Below are 19,931 nucleotides of genomic sequence, written 5' to 3'. Positions count from 1 at the left end.
GGTGGACAACTGTCTGATATCCAGATGGAGATTGGTGTCCCTCAGAGGTTCATAGTGGGACCAGTGTTGTTTAATACCTTCTTGGTACCTCCATACCTGACATGGATAGTGGAATCAAGTGAAGTGCACCCTCAGCAAATTGGCAAATGACATCAAGCTGAGTGATACAGTTGAAACTCCTGAGGATGTCATCCAGAGGGACCTGTACAAGATGAAAAATTGAGCCCATGTGAACCTCCTGAGGTTCAGCGAGGCCAAGCACAAGGTCCTGCACCTGGGTAAGGGCAATCCCTGGTATCAGTGCAGACTGGTCAATGAAGGGATGGAGAGATGGAGAGCAGCCCTGTGGAGAAGGACTTGGAGGTGCAGGTGGGTGAAAAGCTGAACAAGAGCTGGCAATGTGCACTCACAGCACAGAAGCCAACTGTCTCCCGTGTTGCATCCAAACAGTGTGGCCAGCAGGTCCAGGAAGGGGATTCTGCCTATCTGCAGTGAGGATAGACTGAAAGGGTTGGGGTTCTTCTGCCTGGAGAAACCTCTGGGGAGACCTAGCCTAGCATCTGCTGCCTGCTGGTGAGATCACAAGAGATCATGGCCAGGCTGTGGATGACAGTCGTGACAGTGCTCAGAAGGTAGCCCCTCCAACCCAGGCCACAGCACCAGGAGTCCAACAGGAACAGGCAGGAAGTCTCTGACAAAGCTCAGGCACTGCACAGAGTATGCAGTGTGTAGCCAGGGTGGGGACCATGGGGAGCAAATGTGTCCCAGCCTTGGGGACAAGCACTGTAGGAATTGAGGAGCTAGAGGTGCCACAGACCAGTGTCACGCTGGGCTTTGGGGTCCCAGGCACCGAGGAAAGACTGGCACAGAGATGAAGACTAGGGCAGAGGCCACAGCTCAAATAGTTGTTCAGTTTTGCCCCTGCACCTCAGAAGGACATTGAGGTGCTGGAGTGTCTTCAAAGGGCAATGAAGCTGGTGAAGGGCATAGAGCACTGAGGAGCAGCTAAGGGAACTGGGGTTGTTTAGCCTGAAGGAGGGTCAAGGACACCTTCTTGCTCTGTACAAGTCCCTGAAAAGAGGTTGGTTTGAACTGGGGGTTGGTCTCTTGTCCCAGGTCAAAAGTGATAGATGAAACAGCCTCAAGTTGTGCCAAGAGAGAGTTATGCTGGACATGAGGAACAATTTCCTCATGGAAAGGGTTGGTAAGGCCTGGAACAGGCTGCCCAGGGCAGTGGTGGAGTCCCCATCCCTGGAGGGGTTTCAAAGCTATGGAGATGTGGCACTGAGGGATGTGGTACAGTGGTGTCCTGGCAGTGCTGGGTTAATGGTTGGACCCAATGGTCTTAAAGGTCCTTTCCAACAAAAACCAAGACATGATTCTGTGCTTCTAGGATACCTCCTGGGACAGGGATGAAGGCAGGGAATGTAGTTGCAGGATTCCTTGGGCCTGATGTGCCACACCAGATATGCCCAGGAACTGGCAGGGGCCACACTCAGTGACCTGTCATAGCCACAGCGATAGCAAAGGTACCTGAGAGCTGCAGGACAGTAAATGTCACGTGCGGCCAGGCTCGGTGAAGGCACAGCTGGGTGCCAGGTGGGCGGTGGTGAGTAGACCTTCAGCAACTGATGTCGTTTACCTGGACCTGAACAAAGCCTTCGACACTGTCCTGCACCACATCCTGGTCTCCAGGCTGGTGACACATGGGTTTGATGGGTGGACCACTAGATGGATAAGGAACTGGCTTGATGGCCGCACCCAAAGAGTGGCTGTCAATGGGTCCATGTCCCAGTGGAGGCCAGTGACAAGCGGAGTCCCTCAGGGATCAGTCCTGGGACCTGTCTTGTTCAACATCTTTGCGGGTGCCATGGACAGTGGCATTGAGTGCACCCTCAGCAAGTTTGCTGATGACACCAAGCTGTGTGGTGCAGCAGACACACTGGAGGGAAGGGAGGCCATCCAGAGGGACCTTGACAGGCTGGAGAGGTGGGCACAAGCCAACCTCATGAAGTTCAATAAGAGCAAGTGCAGGGTCCTGCATCTGGGTCGAGGCAATCCCAGGCACAAATACAGGCTGGGCAGGGACTGGCTGGAAAGCAGCCCTGAGGAGAGAGACTTGGGGGTGCTGGTGGATGAGAAGCTCAACATGAGCTCTCAGTGTGCACTTGCAGCCCACAAAGCCAATCAGACCCTGGGCTGCATCAGGAGAAGTGTGGCCAGCAGGTCAAGGGAGGTGATTCTCCCCCTCTACTCAGCCCTGGTGAGACCCCACCTGGAGTACTGTGTCCAGTTCTGGAGCCCCTATTACAGGAGGGATGTGGAGGTGCTGGAACGTGTCCAGAGAAGGGCCACGAGGATGATCAGAGGGCTGGAGCACCTCTCCTACAAGGACAGACTGAGGGAGTTGGGGCTGTTCAGTCTGGAGAAGAGAAGGCTCCGAGGTGACCTAATTGTGGCCTTCCAGTATCTGAAGGGGGCCTACAGGAAGGCTGGGGAGGGACTTCTCAGGATATCAGATAGTGATAGGATTAGGGGGAATGGAATGAAACTGGAGGTGGGGAGATTCAGGCTAGATGTGAGGGGGAGGTTCTTCACCATAAGAGTGGTGAAGCCCTGGAATGGGTTGTCCAGGGAGGTGGTTGAGGCCCTGTCCCTGGAGGTGTTTAAGACCAGGCTGGATGAGGCTCTGGCCAGCCTGATCTATTGTGGGGTGTCCCTGCCCATGGCAGGGGGTTTGGAACTAGATGATCCTTGTGGTCCCTTCCAACCCAGACTGATACTATGATACAACTATGAGTATTTGGTTCAGAGCAGAGATCGCCACATGGTGGAGTGTTGGGACCACTCGCTGGGCATCCCGAGGGTCTCGGGTGGGGACACTGGGACAGCAGAAACAAAGGGGGGAGGCTGGCTGCGGACAGGTGGGCAGCTCGAAACAGCCAGGGAGCGGCACGCCTCAGCCTGTACCGTAGAGGAGCAATCTCAGGGCGCGGAATGCAAGGGATGAAAAAGGGGGGTCGGGGTCGGGAGCGGGGCCATGCAGATAAAGAGACCGCGCGGCGTGACGGGAGCTTACCGGTGTGCCACACGGCCGGTCGCGGCTCTGGCGGCATCGGGACAGGAGGGTATCGGAAAGGGGGGTGACGAGACGTGGGGTGGTGGGATGGATGGGGTGTCCGTGCGATGTGAGGGTGTCCGTGTGTTGAGTGTGCGTGCGGCGGCGGGCGGCGCGGTGTTGGGGAGGGAGGAAGCATACTTACCTGGCAGGGGAGACACCATGATCAGGCAGGTGGTTTTCCCAGGGCGAGGCTCCTCCTTTGCACTCCGGGTGTGCTGACCCCTGCGATTTCCCCAAATGCGGGAAACTCGACTGCATAATTTGTGGTAGTGGGGGACTGCGTTCGCGCTCTCCCCTGGTGTTCTGGTGACAAAAGAAGGCCGAGGAGGTTGCTGAGGGAGAACTGTCTCTCCACTATGGAGGTGACTTGAAGCTCCAGCGCCCGCGCAACACCTCTGCTGCAAGAGCTGGCAAATGGCCGACAGAGAGAGGTTCGCACTCGGGACTCACGGGGACCGGGACGGGACCATGCTCTCTGCCCATCCGCTGCGGCCTCGCCCAGGGCCGACGCACACCGCTCCGCTCTTCCCGACATGGAACCTGCCTTGTTCCGTCGCTTACGTAACGCTTCGCTCCCATGCCTTCTAAAACAATACCCAACCTCTGGCCGCCTGCGCTCAGCGCTGCACCTCCCCAACGCCCTCTGCTGCCCGCCACGCCCCACGGCGACATCTTGTGCCCGGGACGAGTCACAACAACTCCTCACTTACCTAACCCCCACTGCCACTCAGTGCCACTTGTGTACAGGCCCAACAACAGCACCACGACTCGGCTCAGCAAGAAACGCTCAGCAATGAGCTCACCTAACCCTAGCCTCATCCTGTTACTCCGCTCAGCTGCTCTGTTCTTGCACCAGAACACCAGGGGAGAGCGCGAACGCAGTCCCCCACTACCACAAATTATGCAGTCGAGTTTCCCGCATTTGGGGAAATCGCAGGGGTCAGCACACCCGGAGTGCAAAGGATGAGCCTCGCCCTGGGAAAACCACCTGCCTGATCATGGTGTCTCCCCTGCCAGGTAAGTATGCTTCCTCCCTCCCCAACACCGCGCCGCCCGCCGCCGCACGCACACTCAACACACGGACACCCCCGCACCCCACGGACGCCTCGGACACTTCACCACGCCTCATCCCCGACACCCCCGTCCCGACGACACCCTGTACTGCCGCCGTCCGCGCTCGCGCTGCCCGTGCCCCGCTGTGTGGCACACCGGTGAGCTCCCGCCACGCCGCGCGGTGTCTCATCTGCATGGCCCCGCCCCGAGTGCTGGAGCCCCGCCCTGTCAGTCCGTGGCTGCTCTGCCGGCAGCGTCGCGGCCTCCGTGGCCCTTTCCCAACAATTCCAGCTCTGCTCCGCCCCTTACGGCTCTATCGCCGCTGAGTACCGAACTCTACCATCTCTTCACCTCATCAGTCGGTGACATCATCAACAAGCGTCAGCCTGGGCATCTCTTCTGCCCTGCTCCTGTTCTGACCATAAACAGACCCTTCCCTCTCTTGAACAGCATTGGCCAGTACCAGCCACAGCCCAGCTCTGGACGCTCATCTTCTATCCTTGCACGCACTCCACAATTCCATGTCTCTCTCAACGCCAGGCCTGGCCCTGAAGTCGGTGCCACCTCCTCTTCCTCCCATGTTCCACACAGAGTGACGTGTCCAGAGCAGCCAGCCCTGCTGCTTGGCTGAGGATACCTTGGGGACTGCCTGCCAAGCACCAGTTCCTGCGGAGCCCAGGTAGCATTGTCCCAATACTGGGTTCTTTATCCCGTGTGCATAAACCAACCGACACACAGAGTTCTGTGCAGTAAAGGGTGCTGGATGATGACTCCACAAAGATGTCACACCAGCTGAATTTGAGGCAGAGACCTGTACAGTAAAATACATTAGGTGAGGCCAAACCAACACTTACTACCTAGAGACCAGCGGACATAGCTTGATTGTTACTCTATCTTCAAGGTACTGGTGCCATAAAATTTGGTTATGTAAGGAACTCCTCTAAGACTCCAGCAGTAAGTTTTAGAAGGCAGGCATTTTTGTTTCAAAGTTGTGCAAGTTTGGGTGCAAAGAGAATCATGTCTCAGATCTTGCGTGCTGGCGGGACAGAGCAGCCACTTGTTGGTTCTTAAACACATGGATATACATTGGATTATGGTCATCCATATCCATCTAAATTTCTGGAACTGATCACCGTATTTACGTATCTATTACACGTGTGGTGCAACTCTGTGGTGGTCTCTGAGGGGCCTGTGGTGCTATTCAAAGGGTCTAACATTGTCCTTTAGTTGAACTTTAGTACTGAGTTTGCACAGCTTGCAGGAATTTCATCATTGTTTTTTCAGCCTTGAGGATGGCCTGGTTTGGGCTTCCTTATCAAAGAAGCAGGGCTCCTACCTGTTGTGTGTGATGGGAACATCTGTGTCTTGTCCTTGGAGATTCTGTGTGCACAGTTGCTCTTTGTTAGCAAGTCTTCATTTACACCGAGCTGTATTTACTTTATCGGTACAACCACTTCTAAAATCGCTGCACATGCTGCGAGGGTAAGGGGCTTGGCTTGGTGGGAGCTTCTCTAGAGAGGTGGTACTGAATAGAGCCACTGATACTAAACAGAGCCTTTGTTGGTAGCCTAATTTTTAGGTGCTCGTTGTTGCACATATCCTTTTAGGAACATAGTTGCCAAAATCACAGAGCTCAGCAACAAATGATAGGAGACTTCCAGAACTCTGCAGGAGATAAGAGGATGTTTGGAGCATTGTTTTTGGAACGGATGGTCCATATCTAGTGGCAAAAGCAAAAGGATTGCGGCCTTGAGCAAGTCAGAAGCAGTTTACACTTTGGCAGTCAACTGATGGATGTAGAGAGGACGCACGGGGACAGGGTTTACTGCAGGGCACTTTGAGGATGATTCTAAGTTGCCACTAGAGACATCCGGTGGACCACAGACTCATTTTGGACTGCAGAACAGAGCGTGCCATATCATACTAATGAACATGTTAATTAATTCCAGGAGATGATATGAATAGGTTACCAAATGACTGGAAATTTACTGAATATTTATAATTAATACCTATGTAAACTGCTTGAGTTTGGGACAAGGCTCCTTCATCTTTGCAAAGCTATTTGCACGTGCAGCCAGCGCTGCAATGAAACACTGCTGGCCTCCTGATACCCCAATATGAGTCTCAGAAGGCTTTCTTACAGCTGACTTTTCAAGTATCAGAGGAGATGTGATTGGTCATAATGGTATCTTAATCAGCTGGAGGCAACTAAAGGTGACATAGGGATTTACCATTTATCAAGATGCCCACAATCACTCTCACATTCTGTTACGCCTCCTGCCAAACGTTTTAAGTGCCATACCCACGGTTTACACCAACAAGCGGTTAGCTGGGGATTAATCACAACATTTTGTGCATAGGGACCCCTCATCCTGGTTGCCTTGGTTTCAAAGCAGGTTCTTCATGATTATCTGACCTTGTGATTCTGTGATTACCTGATTTTAATAATTTCATCTTTTTTCTTCTTGATGTACTGTGGCCCAGAGTGGTGTCAGTCTGTACCAAGTGCTCATGGAGAGACACAGGACAGCAGCATCTGGCTGTGTGGCAGCAGGATCACAGATGTTCCGGGCACGAGACATTGGCCAAGGAGCCGCCTGTTGTTAACCGACCCGTGCAGGAGGCGCATGGGAGACCCCCCCTCATCTCACTTCTCCAGGCCGTTACCACACCGTCCCGGTCGCTTCCCGCCGTGGACGCTTCAGAGCGAATCCGCAGAGCAAAATAAAATCTGTAGGAGGCGGGGCCATGCAGATGAGACACCGCGCGGCGTGGCGGGAGCTCACCGGTGTGCCACACAGCGGGGCACGGGCAGCGCGAGCGCGGACGGCGGCAGTACAGGGTGTCGTCGGGACGGGGGTGTCGGGGATGAGGCGTGGTGAAGTGTCCGAGGCGTCCGTGGGGTGCGGGGGTGTCCGTGTGTTGAGTGTGCGTGCGGCGGCGGGCGGCGCGGTGTTGGGGAGGGAGGAAGCATACTTACCTGGCAGGGGAGACACCATGATCAGGCAGGTGGTTTTCCCAGGGCGAGGCTCCTCCTTTGCACTCCGGGTGTGCTGACCCCTGCGATTTCCCCAAATGCGGGAAACTCGACTGCATAATTTGTGGTAGTGGGGGACTGCGTTCGCGCTCTCCCCTGGTGTTCTGGTGCAAGAACAGAGCAGCTGAGCGGAGTAACAGGATGAGGCTAGGGTTAGGTGAGCTCATTGCTGAGCGTTTCTTGCTGAGCCGAGTCGTGGTGCTGTTGTTGGGCCTGTACACAAGTGGCACTGAGTGGCAGTGGGGGTTAGGTAAGTGAGGAGTTGTTGTGACTCGTCCCGGGCACAAGATGTCGCCGTGGGGCGTGGCGGGCAGCAGAGGGCGTTGGGGAGGTGCAGCGCTGAGCGCAGGCGGCCAGAGGTTGGGTATTGTTTTAGAAGGCATGGGAGCGAAGCGTTACGTAAGCGACGGAACAAGGCAGGTTCCATGTCGGGAAGAGCGGAGCGGTGTGCGTCGGCCCTGGGCGAGGCCGCAGCGGATGGGCAGAGCATGGTCCCGTCCCGGTCCCCGTGAGTCCCGAGTGCGAACCTCTCTCTGTCGGCCATTTGCCAGCTCTTGCAGCAGAGGTGTTGCGCGGGCGCTGGAGCTTCAAGTCACCTCCATAGTGGAGAGACAGTTCTCCCTCAGCAACCTCCTCGGCCTTCTTTTGTCACCAGAACACCAGGGGAGAGCGCGAACGCAGTCCCCCACTACCACAAATTATGCAGTCGAGTTTCCCGCATTTGGGGAAATCGCAGGGGTCAGCACACCCGGAGTGCAAAGGAGGAGCCTCGCCCTGGGAAAACCACCTGCCTGATCATGGTGTCTCCCCTGCCAGGTAAGTATGCTTCCTCCCTCCCCAACACCGCGCCGCCCGCCGCCGCACGCACACTCAACACACGGACACCCCCGCACCCCACGGACGCCTCGGACACTTCACCACGCCTCATCCCCGACACCCCCGTCCCGACGACACCCTGTACTGCCGCCGTCCGCGCTCGCGCTGCCCGTGCCCCGCTGTGTGGCACACCGGTGAGCTCCCGCCACGCCGCGCGGTGTCTCATCTGCATGGCCCCGCCCCGAGTGCTGGAGCCCCGCCCTGTCAGTCCGTGGCTGCTCTGCCGGCAGCGTCGCGGCCTCCGTGGCCCTTTCCCAACAATTCCAGCTCTGCTCCGCCCCTTACGGCTCTATCGCCGCTGAGTACCGAACTCTACCATCTCTTCACCTCATCAGTCGGTGACATCATCAACAAGCGTCAGCCTGGGCATCTCTTCTGCCCTGCTCCTGTTCTGACCATAAACAGACCCTTCCCTCTCTTGAACAGCATTGGCCAGTACCAGCCACAGCCCAGCTCTGGACGCTCATCTTCTATCCTTGCACGCACTCCACAATTCCATGTCTCTCTCAACGCCAGGCCTGGCCCTGAAGTCGGTGCCACCTCCTCTTCCTCCCATGTTCCACACAGAGTGACGTGTCCAGAGCAGCCAGCCCTGCTGCTTGGCTGAGGATACCTTGGGGACTGCCTGCCAAGCACCAGTTCCTGCGGAGCCCAGGTAGCATTGTCCCAATACTGGGTTCTTTATCCCGTGTGCATAAACCAACCGACACACAGAGTTCTGTGCAGTAAAGGGTGCTGGATGATGACTCCACAAAGATGTCACACCAGCTGAATTTGAGGCAGAGACCTGTACAGTAAAATACATTAGGTGAGGCCAAACCAACACTTACTACCTAGAGACCAGCGGACATAGCTTGATTGTTACTCTATCTTCAAGGTACTGGTGCCATAAAATTTGGTTATGTAAGGAACTCCTCTAAGACTCCAGCAGTAAGTTTTAGAAGGCAGGCATTTTTGTTTCAAAGTTGTGCAAGTTTGGGTGCAAAGAGAATCATGTCTCAGATCTTGCGTGCTGGCGGGACAGAGCAGCCACTTGTTGGTTCTTAAACACATGGATATACATTGGATTATGGTCATCCATATCCATCTAAATTTCTGGAACTGATCACCGTATTTACGTATCTATTACACGTGTGGTGCAACTCTGTGGTGGTCTCTGAGGGGCCTGTGGTGCTATTCAAAGGGTCTAACATTGTCCTTTAGTTGAACTTTAGTACTGAGTTTGCACAGCTTGCAGGAATTTCATCATTGTTTTTTCAGCCTTGAGGATGGCCTGGTTTGGGCTTCCTTATCAAAGAAGCAGGGCTCCTACCTGTTGTGTGTGATGGGAACATCTGTGTCTTGTCCTTGGAGATTCTGTGTGCACAGTTGCTCTTTGTTAGCAAGTCTTCATTTACACCGAGCTGTATTTACTTTATCGGTACAACCACTTCTAAAATCGCTGCACATGCTGCGAGGGTAAGGGGCTTGGCTTGGTGGGAGCTTCTCTAGAGAGGTGGTACTGAATAGAGCCACTGATACTAAACAGAGCCTTTGTTGGTAGCCTAATTTTTAGGTGCTCGTTGTTGCACATATCCTTTTAGGAACATAGTTGCCAAAATCACAGAGCTCAGCAACAAATGATAGGAGACTTCCAGAACTCTGCAGGAGATAAGAGGATGTTTGGAGCATTGTTTTTGGAACGGATGGTCCATATCTAGTGGCAAAAGCAAAAGGATTGCGGCCTTGAGCAAGTCAGAAGCAGTTTACACTTTGGCAGTCAACTGATGGATGTAGAGAGGACGCACGGGGACAGGGTTTACTGCAGGGCACTTTGAGGATGATTCTAAGTTGCCACTAGAGACATCCGGTGGACCACAGACTCATTTTGGACTGCAGAACAGAGCGTGCCATATCATACTAATGAACATGTTAATTAATTCCAGGAGATGATATGAATAGGTTACCAAATGACTGGAAATTTACTGAATATTTATAATTAATACCTATGTAAACTGCTTGAGTTTGGGACAAGGCTCCTTCATCTTCGCAAAGCTATTTGCACGTGCAGCCAGCGCTGCAATGAAACACTGCTGGCCTCCTGATACCCCAATATGAGTCTCAGAAGGCTTTCTTACAGCTGACTTTTCAAGTATCAGAGGAGATGTGATTGGTCATAATGGTATCTTAATCAGCTGGAGGCAACTAAAGGTGACATAGGGATTTACCATTTATCAAGATGCCCACAATCACTCTCACATTCTGTTACGCCTCCTGCCAAACGTTTTAAGTGCCATACCCACGGTTTACACCAACAAGCGGTTAGCTGGGGATTAATCACAACATTTTGTGCATAGGGACCCCTCATCCTGGTTGCCTTGGTTTCAAAGCAGGTTCTTCATGATTATCTGACCTTGTGATTCTGTGATTACCTGATTTTAATAATTTCATCTTTTTTCTTCTTGATGTACTGTGGCCCAGAGTGGTGTCAGTCTGTACCAAGTGCTCATGGAGAGACACAGGACAGCAGCATCTGGCTGTGTGGCAGCAGGATCACAGATGTTCCGGGCACGAGACATTGGCCAAGGAGCCGCCTGTTGTTAACCGACCCGTGCAGGAGGCGCATGGGAGACCCCCCCTCATCTCACTTCTCCAGGCCGTTACCACACCGTCCCGGTCGCTTCCCGCCGTGGACGCTTCAGAGCGAATCCGCAGAGCAAAATAAAATCTGTAGGAGGCGGGGCCATGCAGATGAGACACCGCGCGGCGTGGCGGGAGCTCACCGGTGTGCCACACAGCGGGGCACGGGCAGCGCGAGCGCGGACGGCGGCAGTACAGGGTGTCGTCGGGACGGGGGTGTCGGGGATGAGGCGTGGTGAAGTGTCCGAGGCGTCCGTGGGGTGCGGGGGTGTCCGTGTGTTGAGTGTGCGTGCGGCGGCGGGCGGCGCGGTGTTGGGGAGGGAGGAAGCATACTTACCTGGCAGGGGAGACACCATGATCAGGCAGGTGGTTTTCCCAGGGCGAGGCTCCTCCTTTGCACTCCGGGTGTGCTGACCCCTGCGATTTCCCCAAATGCGGGAAACTCGACTGCATAATTTGTGGTAGTGGGGGACTGCGTTCGCGCTCTCCCCTGGTGTTCTGGTGCAAGAACAGAGCAGCTGAGCGGAGTAACAGGATGAGGCTAGGGTTAGGTGAGCTCATTGCTGAGCGTTTCTTGCTGAGCCGAGTCGTGGTGCTGTTGTTGGGCCTGTACACAAGTGGCACTGAGTGGCAGTGGGGGTTAGGTAAGTGAGGAGTTGTTGTGACTCGTCCCGGGCACAAGATGTCGCCGTGGGGCGTGGCGGGCAGCAGAGGGCGTTGGGGAGGTGCAGCGCTGAGCGCAGGCGGCCAGAGGTTGGGTATTGTTTTAGAAGGCATGGGAGCGAAGCGTTACGTAAGCGACGGAACAAGGCAGGTTCCATGTCGGGAAGAGCGGAGCGGTGTGCGTCGGCCCTGGGCGAGGCCGCAGCGGATGGGCAGAGCATGGTCCCGTCCCGGTCCCCGTGAGTCCCGAGTGCGAACCTCTCTCTGTCGGCCATTTGCCAGCTCTTGCAGCAGAGGTGTTGCGCGGGCGCTGGAGCTTCAAGTCACCTCCATAGTGGAGAGACAGTTCTCCCTCAGCAACCTCCTCGGCCTTCTTTTGTCACCAGAACACCAGGGGAGAGCGCGAACGCAGTCCCCCACTACCACAAATTATGCAGTCGAGTTTCCCGCATTTGGGGAAATCGCAGGGGTCAGCACACCCGGAGTGCAAAGGATGAGCCTCGCCCTGGGAAAACCACCTGCCTGATCATGGTGTCTCCCCTGCCAGGTAAGTATGCTTCCTCCCTCCCCAACACCGCGCCGCCCGCCGCCGCACGCACACTCAACACACGGACACCCCCGCACCCCACGGACGCCTCGGACACTTCACCACGCCTCATCCCCGACACCCCCGTCCCGACGACACCCTGTACTGCCGCCGTCCGCGCTCGCGCTGCCCGTGCCCCGCTGTGTGGCACACCGGTGAGCTCCCGCCACGCCGCGCGGTGTCTCATCTGCATGGCCCCGCCCCGAGTGCTGGAGCCCCGCCCTGTCAGTCCGTGGCTGCTCTGCCGGCAGCGTCGCGGCCTCCGTGGCCCTTTCCCAACAATTCCAGCTCTGCTCCGCCCCTTACGGCTCTATCGCCGCTGAGTACCGAACTCTACCATCTCTTCACCTCATCAGTCGGTGACATCATCAACAAGCGTCAGCCTGGGCATCTCTTCTGCCCTGCTCCTGTTCTGACCATAAACAGACCCTTCCCTCTCTTGAACAGCATTGGCCAGTACCAGCCACAGCCCAGCTCTGGACGCTCATCTTCTATCCTTGCACGCACTCCACAATTCCATGTCTCTCTCAACGCCAGGCCTGGCCCTGAAGTCGGTGCCACCTCCTCTTCCTCCCATGTTCCACACAGAGTGACGTGTCCAGAGCAGCCAGCCCTGCTGCTTGGCTGAGGATACCTTGGGGACTGCCTGCCAAGCACCAGTTCCTGCGGAGCCCAGGTAGCATTGTCCCAATACTGGGTTCTTTATCCCGTGTGCATAAACCAACCGACACACAGAGTTCTGTGCAGTAAAGGGTGCTGGATGATGACTCCACAAAGATGTCACACCAGCTGAATTTGAGGCAGAGACCTGTACAGTAAAATACATTAGGTGAGGCCAAACCAACACTTACTACCTAGAGACCAGCGGACATAGCTTGATTGTTACTCTATCTTCAAGGTACTGGTGCCATAAAATTTGGTTATGTAAGGAACTCCTCTAAGACTCCAGCAGTAAGTTTTAGAAGGCAGGCATTTTTGTTTCAAAGTTGTGCAAGTTTGGGTGCAAAGAGAATCATGTCTCAGATCTTGCGTGCTGGCGGGACAGAGCAGCCACTTGTTGGTTCTTAAACACATGGATATACATTGGATTATGGTCATCCATATCCATCTAAATTTCTGGAACTGATCACCGTATTTACGTATCTATTACACGTGTGGTGCAACTCTGTGGTGGTCTCTGAGGGGCCTGTGGTGCTATTCAAAGGGTCTAACATTGTCCTTTAGTTGAACTTTAGTACTGAGTTTGCACAGCTTGCAGGAATTTCATCATTGTTTTTTCAGCCTTGAGGATGGCCTGGTTTGGGCTTCCTTATCAAAGAAGCAGGGCTCCTACCTGTTGTGTGTGATGGGAACATCTGTGTCTTGTCCTTGGAGATTCTGTGTGCACAGTTGCTCTTTGTTAGCAAGTCTTCATTTACACCGAGCTGTATTTACTTTATCGGTACAACCACTTCTAAAATCGCTGCACATGCTGCGAGGGTAAGGGGCTTGGCTTGGTGGGAGCTTCTCTAGAGAGGTGGTACTGAATAGAGCCACTGATACTAAACAGAGCCTTTGTTGGTAGCCTAATTTTTAGGTGCTCGTTGTTGCACATATCCTTTTAGGAACATAGTTGCCAAAATCACAGAGCTCAGCAACAAATGATAGGAGACTTCCAGAACTCTGCAGGAGATAAGAGGATGTTTGGAGCATTGTTTTTGGAACGGATGGTCCATATCTAGTGGCAAAAGCAAAAGGATTGCGGCCTTGAGCAAGTCAGAAGCAGTTTACACTTTGGCAGTCAACTGATGGATGTAGAGAGGACGCACGGGGACAGGGTTTACTGCAGGGCACTTTGAGGATGATTCTAAGTTGCCACTAGAGACATCCGGTGGACCACAGACTCATTTTGGACTGCAGAACAGAGCGTGCCATATCATACTAATGAACATGTTAATTAATTCCAGGAGATGATATGAATAGGTTACCAAATGACTGGAAATTTACTGAATATTTATAATTAATACCTATGTAAACTGCTTGAGTTTGGGACAAGGCTCCTTCATCTTCGCAAAGCTATTTGCACGTGCAGCCAGCGCTGCAATGAAACACTGCTGGCCTCCTGATACCCCAATATGAGTCTCAGAAGGCTTTCTTACAGCTGACTTTTCAAGTATCAGAGGAGATGTGATTGGTCATAATGGTATCTTAATCAGCTGGAGGCAACTAAAGGTGACATAGGGATTTACCATTTATCAAGATGCCCACAATCACTCTCACATTCTGTTACGCCTCCTGCCAAACGTTTTAAGTGCCATACCCACGGTTTACACCAACAAGCGGTTAGCTGGGGATTAATCACAACATTTTGTGCATAGGGACCCCTCATCCTGGTTGCCTTGGTTTCAAAGCAGGTTCTTCATGATTATCTGACCTTGTGATTCTGTGATTACCTGATTTTAATAATTTCATCTTTTTTCTTCTTGATGTACTGTGGCCCAGAGTGGTGTCAGTCTGTACCAAGTGCTCATGGAGAGACACAGGACAGCAGCATCTGGCTGTGTGGCAGCAGGATCACAGATGTTCCGGGCACGAGACATTGGCCAAGGAGCCGCCTGTTGTTAACCGACCCGTGCAGGAGGCGCATGGGAGACCCCCCCTCATCTCACTTCTCCAGGCCGTTACCACACCGTCCCGGTCGCTTCCCGCCGTGGACGCTTCAGAGCGAATCCGCAGAGCAAAATAAAATCTGTAGGAGGCGGGGCCATGCAGATGAGACACCGCGCGGCGTGGCGGGAGCTCACCGGTGTGCCACACAGCGGGGCACGGGCAGCGCGAGCGCGGACGGCGGCAGTACAGGGTGTCGTCGGGACGGGGGTGTCGGGGATGAGGCGTGGTGAAGTGTCCGAGGCGTCCGTGGGGTGCGGGGGTGTCCGTGTGTTGAGTGTGCGTGCGGCGGCGGGCGGCGCGGTGTTGGGGAGGGAGGAAGCATACTTACCTGGCAGGGGAGACACCATGATCAGGCAGGTGGTTTTCCCAGGGCGAGGCTCCTCCTTTGCACTCCGGGTGTGCTGACCCCCTGCGATTTCCCCAAATGCGGGAAACTCGACTGCATAATTTGTGGTAGTGGGGGACTGCGTTCGCGCTCTCCCCTGGTGTTCTGGTGCAAGAACAGAGCAGCTGAGCGGAGTAACAGGATGAGGCTAGGGTTAGGTGAGCTCATTGCTGAGCGTTTCTTGCTGAGCCGAGTCGTGGTGCTGTTGTTGGGCCTGTACACAAGTGGCACTGAGTGGCAGTGGGGGTTAGGTAAGTGAGGAGTTGTTGTGACTCGTCCCGGGCACAAGATGTCGCCGTGGGGCGTGGCGGGCAGCAGAGGGCGTTGGGGAGGTGCAGCGCTGAGCGCAGGCGGCCAGAGGTTGGGTATTGTTTTAGAAGGCATGGGAGCGAAGCGTTACGTAAGCGACGGAACAAGGCAGGTTCCATGTCGGGAAGAGCGGAGCGGTGTGCGTCGGCCCTGGGCGAGGCCGCAGCGGATGGGCAGAGCATGGTCCCCGTCCCGGTCCCCGTGAGTCCCGAGTGCGAACCTCTCTCTGTCGGCCATTTGCCAGCTCTTGCAGCAGAGGTGTTGCGCGGGCGCTGGAGCTTCAAGTCACCTCCATAGTGGAGAGACAGTTCTCCCTCAGCAACCTCCTCGGCCTTCTTTTGTCACCAGAACACCAGGGGAGAGCGCGAACGCAGTCCCCCACTACCACAAATTATGCAGTCGAGTTTCCCGCATTTGGGGAAATCGCAGGGGTCAGCACACCCGGAGTGCAAAGGATGAGCCTCGCCCTGGGAAAACCACCTGCCTGATCATGGTGTCTCCCCTGCCAGGTAAGTATGCTTCCTCCCTCCCCAACACCGCGCCGCCCGCCGCCGCACGCACACTCAACACACGGACACCCCCGCACCCCACGGACGCCTCGGACACTTCACCACGCCTCATCCCCGACACCCCCGTCCCGACGACACCCTGTACTGCCGCCGTCCGCGCTCGCGCTGCCCGTGCCCCGCTGTGTGGCACACCGGTGAGCTCCCGCCACGCCGCGCGGTGTCTCATCTGCATGGCCCCGCCCCGAGTGCTGGAGCCCCGCCCTGTCAGTCCGTGGCTGCTCTGCCGGCAGCGTCGCGGCCTCCGTGGCCCTTTCCCAACAATTCCAGCTCTGCTCCGCCCCTTACGGCTCTATCGCCGCTGAGTACCGAACTCTACCATCTCTTCACCTCATCAGTCGGTGACATCATCAACAAGCGTCAGCCTGGGCATCTCTTCTGCCCTGCTCCTGTTCTGACCATAAACAGACCCTTCCCTCTCTTGAACAGCATTGGCCAGTACCAGCCACAGCCCAGCTCTGGACGCTCATCTTCTATCCTTGCACGCACTCCACAATTCCATGTCTCTCTCAACGCCAGGCCTGGCCCTGAAGTCGGTGCCACCTCCTCTTCCTCCCATGTTCCACACAGAGTGACGTGTCCAGAGCAGCCAGCCCTGCTGCTTGGCTGAGGATACCTTGGGGACTGCCTGCCAAGCACCAGTTCCTGCGGAGCCCAGGTAGCATTGTCCCAATACTGGGTTCTTTATCCCGTGTGCATAAACCAACCGACACACAGAGTTCTGTGCAGTAAAGGGTGCTGGATGATGACTCCACAAAGATGTCACACCAGCTGAATTTGAGGCAGAGACCTGTACAGTAAAATACATTAGGTGAGGCCAAACCAACACTTACTACCTAGAGACCAGCGGACATAGCTTGATTGTTACTCTATCTTCAAGGTACTGGTGCCATAAAATTTGGTTATGTAAGGAACTCCTCTAAGACTCCAGCAGTAAGTTTTAGAAGGCAGGCATTTTTGTTTCAAAGTTGTGCAAGTTTGGGTGCAAAGAGAATCATGTCTCAGATCTTGCGTGCTGGCGGGACAGAGCAGCCACTTGTTGGTTCTTAAACACATGGATATACATTGGATTATGGTCATCCATATCCATCTAAATTTCTGGAACTGATCACCGTATTTACGTATCTATTACACGTGTGGTGCAACTCTGTGGTGGTCTCTGAGGGGCCTGTGGTGCTATTCAAAGGGTCTAACATTGTCCTTTAGTTGAACTTTAGTACTGAGTTTGCACAGCTTGCAGGAATTTCATCATTGTTTTTTCAGCCTTGAGGATGGCCTGGTTTGGGCTTCCTTATCAAAGAAGCAGGGCTCCTACCCAGGGCTCCTACCTGTTGTGTGTGATGGGAACATCTGTGTCTTGTCCTTGGAGATTCTGTGTGCACAGTTGCTCTTTGTTAGCAAGTCTTCATTTACACCGAGCTGTATTTACTTTATCGGTACAACCACTTCTAAAATCGCTGCACATGCTGCGAGGGTAAGGGGGCTTGGGCTTGGTGGGAGCTTCTCTAGAGAGGTGGTACTGAATAGAGCCACTGATACTAAACAGAGCCTTTGTTGGTAGCCTAATTTTTAGGTGCTCGTTGTTGCACATATCCTTTTAGGAACATAGTTGCCAAAATCACAGAGCTCAGCAACAAATGATAGGAGACTTCCAGAACTCTGCAGGAGATAAGAGGATGTTTGGAGCATTGTTTTTGGAACGGATGGTCCATATCTAGTGGCAAAAGCAAAAGGATTGCGGCCTTGAGCAAGTCAGAAGCAGTTTACACTTTGGCAGTCAACTGATGGATGTAGAGAGGACGCACGGGGGACAGGGTTTACTGCAGGGCACTTTGAGGATGATTCTAAGTTGCCACTAGAGACATCCGGTGGACCACAGACTCATTTTGGACTGCAGAACAGAGCGTGCCATATCATACTAATGAACATGTTAATTAATTCCAGGAGATGATATGAATAGGTTACCAAATGACTGGAAATTTACTGAATATTTATAATTAATACCTATGTAAACTGCTTGAGTTTGGGACAAAGGGCTCCTTCATCTTCGCAAAGCTATTTTGCACGTGCAGGCCAGCGCTGCAATGAAACACTGCTGGCCTCCTGATACCCCAATATGAGTCTCAGAAGGCTTTCTTACAGCTGACTTTTCAAGTATCAGAGGAGATGTGATTGGTCATAATGGTATCTTAATCAGCTGGAGGCAACTAAAGGTGACATAGGGATTTACCATTTATCAAGATGCCCACAATCACTCTCACATTCTGTTACGCCTCCTGCCAAACGTTTTTAAGTGCCATACCCACGGTTTTACACCAACAAGCGGGTTAGCTGGGGATTAATCACAACATTTTGTGCATAGGGACCCCCTCATCCTGGTTGCCTTGGTTTCAAAGCAGGTTCTTCATGATTATCTGACCTTGTGATTCTGTGAATTACCTGATTTTAATAATTTCATCTTTTTTCTTCTTGATGTACTGTGGCCCAGAGTGGTGTCAGTCTGTACCAAGTGCTCATGGAGAGACACAGGACAGCAGCATCTGGCTGTGTGGCAGCAGATCACAGATGTTCCGGGCACGAGACATTGGCCAAGGAGCCGCCTGTTGTTAACCGACCCGTGCAGGGAGGCGCATGGGAGACCCCCCCCTCATCTCACTTCTCCAGGCCGTTACCACACCGTCCCGGTCGCTTCCCGCCGTGGACGCTTCAGAGCGAATCCGCAGAGCAAAAATAAAATCTGTAGGAGGCGGGGCCATGCAGATGAGACACCGCGCGGCGTGGCGGGAGCTCACCGGTGTGCCACACAGCGGGGCACGGGCAGCGCGAGCGCGGACGGCGGCAGTACAGGGTGTCGTCGGGACGGGGGTGTCGGGGATGAGGCGTGGTGAAGTGTCCGAGGCGTCCGTGGGTGCGGGGGGTGTCCGTGTGTTGAGTGTGCGTGCGGCGGCGGGCGGCGCGGTGTTGGGGAGGGAGGAAGCATACTTACCTGGCAGGGGAGACCACCATGATCAGGCAGGTGGTTTTTCCCAGGGCGAGGCTCCTCCTTTGCACTCCGGGTGTGCTGACCCCTGCGATTTCCCCCAAATGCGGGAAACTCGACTGCATAATTTGTGGTAGTGGGGGACTGCGTTCGCGCTCTCCCCTGGTGTTCTGGTGCAAGAACAGAGCAGCTGAGCGGAGTAACAGGATGAGGCTAGGGTTAGGTGAGCTCATTGCTGAGCGTTTTTTCTTGCTGAGCCGAGTCGTGGTGGCTGTTGTTGGGCCTGTACACAAGTGGCACTGAGTGGCAGTGGGGGTTAGGTAAGTGAGGAGTTTGTTGTGACTCGTCCCGGGCACAAGATGTCGCCGTGGGGCGTGGCGGGCAGCAGAGGGCGTTGGGGAGGTGCAGCGCTGAGCGCAGGCGGCCAGAGGTTGGGTATTGTTTTAGAAGGCATGGGAGCGAAGCGTTACGTAAGCGACGGAACAAGGCAGGTTCCATGTCGGGAAGAGCGGAGCGGTGTGCGTCGGCCCTGGGCGAGGCCGCAGCGGATGGGCAGAGCATGGTCCCGTCCCGGTCCCCGTGAGTCCCGAGTGCGAACCTCTCTCTGTCGGCCATTTGCCAGCTCTTGCAGCAGAGGTGTTGCGCGGGCGCTGGAGCTTCAAGTCACCTCCATAGTGGAGAGACCAGTTCTCCCTCAGCAACCTCCTCGGCCTTCTTTTGTCACCCAGAACACCAGGGGAGAGCGCGAACGCAGTCCCCCACTACCACAAATTATGCAGTCGAGTTTCCCGCATTTGGGGGAAATCGCAGGGGGTCAGCACACCCGGAGTGCAAAGGATGAGCCTCGCCCTGGGAAAACCACCTGCCTGATCATGGTGTCTCCCCTGCCAGGTAAGTATGCCTTCCTCCCTCCCCAACACCGCGCCGCCCGCCGCCGCACGCACACTCAACACACCGGACACCCCCGCACCCCACGGACGCCTCGGACACTTCACCACGCCTCATCCCCGACACCCCCGTCCCGACGACACCCTGTACTGCCGCCGTCCGCGCTCGCGCTTGCCCGTGCCCCGCTGTGTGGCACACC

At 54.7% G+C, this 19,931-nt stretch overlaps 10 non-coding genes across 10 annotated transcripts; 5 read left to right on the top strand and 5 right to left on the bottom strand.

Annotated features, from left to right (window-relative positions):
- Positions 1-3,255: 3,255 nt before the first annotated feature.
- On the top strand, positions 3,256-3,419 carry LOC137443537 (U1 spliceosomal RNA). The gene has a single exon (XR_010987918.1). It is a non-coding gene; the product is annotated as a U1 spliceosomal RNA (small nuclear RNA).
- Positions 3,420-3,982: 563 nt separating this feature from the next.
- On the bottom strand, positions 3,983-4,146 carry LOC137443531 (U1 spliceosomal RNA). The gene has a single exon (XR_010987913.1). It is a non-coding gene; the product is annotated as a U1 spliceosomal RNA (small nuclear RNA).
- Positions 4,147-7,146: 3,000 nt separating this feature from the next.
- Positions 7,147-7,310, top strand: LOC137443536 (U1 spliceosomal RNA). Its single transcript, XR_010987917.1, has one exon. It is a non-coding gene; the product is annotated as a U1 spliceosomal RNA (small nuclear RNA).
- Positions 7,311-7,871: 561 nt separating this feature from the next.
- LOC137443535 (U1 spliceosomal RNA) lies at positions 7,872-8,035 on the bottom strand. Its single transcript, XR_010987916.1, has one exon. It is a non-coding gene; the product is annotated as a U1 spliceosomal RNA (small nuclear RNA).
- Positions 8,036-11,035: 3,000 nt separating this feature from the next.
- LOC137443533 (U1 spliceosomal RNA) lies at positions 11,036-11,199 on the top strand. The gene has a single exon (XR_010987915.1). It is a non-coding gene; the product is annotated as a U1 spliceosomal RNA (small nuclear RNA).
- A 561-nt stretch (positions 11,200-11,760) lies between these two features.
- Positions 11,761-11,924, bottom strand: LOC137443530 (U1 spliceosomal RNA). The gene has a single exon (XR_010987912.1). It is a non-coding gene; the product is annotated as a U1 spliceosomal RNA (small nuclear RNA).
- A 3,000-nt stretch (positions 11,925-14,924) lies between these two features.
- LOC137443539 (U1 spliceosomal RNA) lies at positions 14,925-15,089 on the top strand. Its single transcript, XR_010987920.1, has one exon. It is a non-coding gene; the product is annotated as a U1 spliceosomal RNA (small nuclear RNA).
- A 562-nt stretch (positions 15,090-15,651) lies between these two features.
- On the bottom strand, positions 15,652-15,815 carry LOC137443553 (U1 spliceosomal RNA). Its single transcript, XR_010987930.1, has one exon. It is a non-coding gene; the product is annotated as a U1 spliceosomal RNA (small nuclear RNA).
- A 3,027-nt stretch (positions 15,816-18,842) lies between these two features.
- Positions 18,843-19,009, top strand: LOC137443540 (U1 spliceosomal RNA). Its single transcript, XR_010987921.1, has one exon. It is a non-coding gene; the product is annotated as a U1 spliceosomal RNA (small nuclear RNA).
- A 568-nt stretch (positions 19,010-19,577) lies between these two features.
- LOC137443538 (U1 spliceosomal RNA) lies at positions 19,578-19,743 on the bottom strand. The gene has a single exon (XR_010987919.1). It is a non-coding gene; the product is annotated as a U1 spliceosomal RNA (small nuclear RNA).
- Between the last annotated feature and the right edge of the window lie 188 nt (positions 19,744-19,931).

This window comes from Melanerpes formicivorus, unplaced genomic scaffold (genome assembly GCF_026170545.1).
Source record: "Melanerpes formicivorus ecotype bairdi unplaced genomic scaffold, bMelFor1.0.p_v2 SCAF_9, whole genome shotgun sequence".
NCBI classification, from domain to species: Eukaryota; Metazoa; Chordata; class Aves; order Piciformes; family Picidae; genus Melanerpes; species Melanerpes formicivorus.
This window is presented reverse-complemented; position numbering and strand designations above follow the sequence as displayed.